Source organism: Atractosteus spatula, chromosome 4, assembly GCF_055471065.1.
Source record: "Atractosteus spatula isolate fAtrSpa1 chromosome 4, fAtrSpa1.hap1, whole genome shotgun sequence".
NCBI classification, from domain to species: Eukaryota; Metazoa; Chordata; class Actinopteri; order Semionotiformes; family Lepisosteidae; genus Atractosteus; species Atractosteus spatula.
In genome coordinates, this window is record NC_142709.1 from 61,988,761 (window position 1) to 61,992,881 (window position 4,121).

A 4,121-nucleotide genomic window follows, 5' to 3' on the forward strand; every position below is an offset into this window, starting at 1 on the left:
TTAAATCTCTTGCTCTGGTGTTTGTTTGTGTGTGCCCTGTGATGGACTGGCATCCCATTTAGGGTGTATCCTAACTTGTGCCTTTTTCTTTCCGGGATAGGCACTGACACTGTAGACCTAAGCAGAAAGATTTTAAAATCTATTAGAAGTCTGACAGGAAGGTTGCGCAAAGACTCAGAGACAGGAATATTGAGGTCACTTGTGCAAGACCTAGTCAGCATGCTGACTTCTGAATGTACAGCAACGTAAGTATAGTTTTATTGATTCCTTCATGTAGCATGATACAATAATTAATCCTTAAAAAAACAAATGGATAAACCTGTTTTACTCCCACAGTCACTGACAGTATCAGATGCATCCTCAGGATATTTCTAAGTTGGAAAACTATCTTTACAATATTCTGCACCTAAGGTTTAAAAGGCTATTCTAACATACACACTTGTCCCCAAATTATTTATTTTGAATCAAAGCTCTTGCACATTGCCATCAATTGATAAGGTCAAAGAGTTGGTTTTATGTAACTAAAGAGAGAGAGTCGATAACCTGATATCAGTCTTGCATCTTGATTTCCAAAATAGGCATCCCAACCTTTTATATCAGAAATGCAATCAAAGAGGATTTAATTGCTACCTGTCTTTACTATTAACATAGATTTGAATATCATCGGCATAGAATGAAATTTCAGACCACATAATTTCAGCATGTGACCATTTCTACTTTAACCAATGTATTGGGAGAAACAGACTTAATATCTGCTTGTAAAGCCAACAGTTCGTTCTGAATATATATAGAATGAATAGGAAGCACACCTTTTCTATGCATGTTCAGGTGGTATATGATTTAAATACACAAACAATTCAAGTATCCTAGGATAGTTGTTTACTTTCATTATTGTGAAAAGCTGTATTTATAGCCAGCTGAGGGAAGAGAAATACAGAATGACTAACACCTCATCAGAGAAGCAGAAACTTTTCTTTTGCTACCTTTCTCTCTTTGTCTGTTGTCAGTTTGTAAGAAAAACCTCTGCTTTTTCTGTTTGAAGACAAAATGGTGAAAGGATATACACATCATCTTAACCACGCCTACATCTGCTTATTTGGAAAGCTGTCATAAAGCTCTTCTTTTGCACTAACAACTCTATGGAGGCCCTTAAATATTAATATTTTCTCTTATATACAGGACACAATTTCTGCTTTGCAAATGGCAGTAAACTGTGACTAGTTCTTTTCATTATATCAGGTCCAAACTATTAACTGGGTTAGCACATCCACAACTTACCTGTCATGGGTTTGGACTGTAAAGCATCAGCTTTGGAAAGCATGTAGCAGCCTCAAAATTTCAGAGCTTTAGTTTGTTTTCCAATGACTCATATCCATCTGTTATATATGGGTCACAGTCCAAACATGAATGTTTTCTCAACAAAACTGGTAAATATATTTCTTTCACAAGATTGTTCACCAAACAGAGAGATTGGAAGAAAGTAATGATTTATCCCACAATCAGCTTATTTACAAGGCAAAGGGCATTCACGTCCATGTGTCAATCTTTTTCAAGAGGAAGACGGACAAGTGCAGCGCGCTATCACTTTTAAAATTCCCATATGGCCATTGCAAATTGGTTTCTACTGGCAACCGGTTAATTGCAACTGGGTTTTTGAACATGTTAATCCCTTTTGTTATTACTGATGTAGCTAAAAAAAAAAAAGACTAGGAGATCTGAAACACTGCTTACAGATTTAATTACCTTTCTCTAAGCCCTGCAGGATAACAGGTTCACTCACCCAGCACTCTAACTGGAGAGGAGGCTACAGCTCACCTGTGAAACAGGGTCGGGGGCTGCTGTGGCTCCTTCCGTAATTTCCTGCCTGCAATCATAAAATTTCAGAACCGCGTGTGCAGCGATGAATACCTTATCACAATCCGCCTCAGGTAGGCATGAATTTAGAAATCACTAGAGTGCCAGGTTTGCCGTACAGTTGCCCTCTTCACATGGTACACTTAGTGCAGACGAAAATATCCACCTCTCCTTGTATCTACCAAAAAAGATTTTACTACCATTGTATTTCTGCACAGAATAAAAAAACACATGCTTAAAATTCATGCAGAAAATAGTTCAATTTAAATAAAGAATAACACAATGCATAGGCTCTCTTAACGAGGCAAGAAGGGTCATTTCCAACAGGTTTATGTGTACATACAAGTATATGCAACATGCACAGTACAGCATAATTAATACATACATAGTTCTGGAGATTTTCCATATCATTAATTACCTTTCTCTAAAACCATACTTTCCAAAACTGCGGTGAATGCTGTCAACGTTGTGTTTTATACAAAAATATCACAAACATATCTGATCCTGGTGGCAAACTACAGCATATTACTGCAGAATTAGCTCATAACATAACTCTAACCTAAAGAAAAATGTGAAGTGATTTCTCCCTATTTCTCCATATGAATGGGGATCTAGGAGAGGGGTTTCGGCCTTTCAAACTCTCGACAATTTTTCTTCCTAGGTTTTATATACCTACTCTCACACACACACCTGAAGATGGATGAACAGACGAAACACTGTTTCTTCTTTCTAATTTCCAGCATGGAATTAACCTTTACTTCTTCCATTGTAGGTGAATCTCACCATGTCCTCACAGGACAAAGGTGCTTGGGTTAACATCAATTCTTTGGGGATTAACATCTCAAACACCTTTGGTTTAATTTGCTGACAATGTAAAAGCTACACTTATAACTATAATGTAATCTTCTCCAATAATAAATGAATATACGATCATGGTCACATTTTAAAATGGATAGTTTAATAAAAGCAGGGTTTTAAGTACCTATTAACATTTCTATATTATTATTTTGGTTGACACTTTAATCAAAGACAGCTTACATTTGTACAACCGCGTGTTATACTGGAGCAATCAGAAAAAAAGTACCTCGCTTAAAGGTACACCAACTCTGCCTTTCCCAGGACTGGAACCCACAGCCATGAATTATGAATTATTATTTGTGAATTCGGAATCTTTTTTGTTAACATGGTTCTTTTAGTTAATATCACATTGACTAGAGCTCAGTTCTCTTAAGGATTTGGAATTTGAATTTGTCATCTTGCAGATTTCTATGAGTTATCATAATTGCTGTACAGCTTTTGAATAACTGTGTACAGCTTTTGAATAATTTTTATTACTACAGACTTCTACAGAGGAGCAACTAATTCTTGTGTGGAGAGTGTCACTGTTTCAGCACTTGAGAGTGACTCTTACTATACTATATCCCATTATGTTTCTGCTACTACTAATAATGAACAATGTCTTTCATATAATGTAAAAATACATAAACCAGTACATGTGTTGTCTCCAGGTCTTTGGAAACACCTCTATGACTTCATTAGCATACTGTGCCTCTGTTGTGGTCCCTTTATTGACTGCCTGTCACACTAAAATGGATTTTACAATAATGCTTATCAGCAACAAATTTCTTCATGGTCTTCTTACCTTGCAGATTTAATCATCCTGTCTTCTCCAATCCTAATCCTAAAGAAATCAGAGTAATGGTGCATTCTACAGAGCACAAACAGGATTAATAAACATACCCTCAAAACAGTACAATGAACTTTTTCAACTTACAGTTAAAGGATTTGTTTTTCATTAATTCTTAAGTGGGGGTTTATATAACCTAATATACAGGACATTTGCATGCAAATTGCAGCCTGCACCACATGCATTTTAAAAGTTGAGTCCAAGTTCATAATTACGCAATTATGAGCACCGCGGTATAATACCAATGATGTATTGTAGGAGAACATAATAAGGGACTATAGACTAACATTGAGAAGTCTTTTCATTCTGTATATGCAACAGAGCTATTTAATCCAGAAATAAAGGACCCCTAACTACTGTAAATGCTGTTTTGACTGAAGAGTGAATGTTTGGCCTTTGCTAAAGCAAAATTAATTCTTTTATTCTGCTTTTTCAAAACAATCCTTTGAGACACCCACAATGAAGGCTTAACGGAATCAAAAGACCTATACAGTACATATGAGTCGCTTTACAGTATTTCATGTATGGTGAAAAACAAAAGCTTGCTTTTCCTAATAGTATTAGGAATGTGCCATGACAC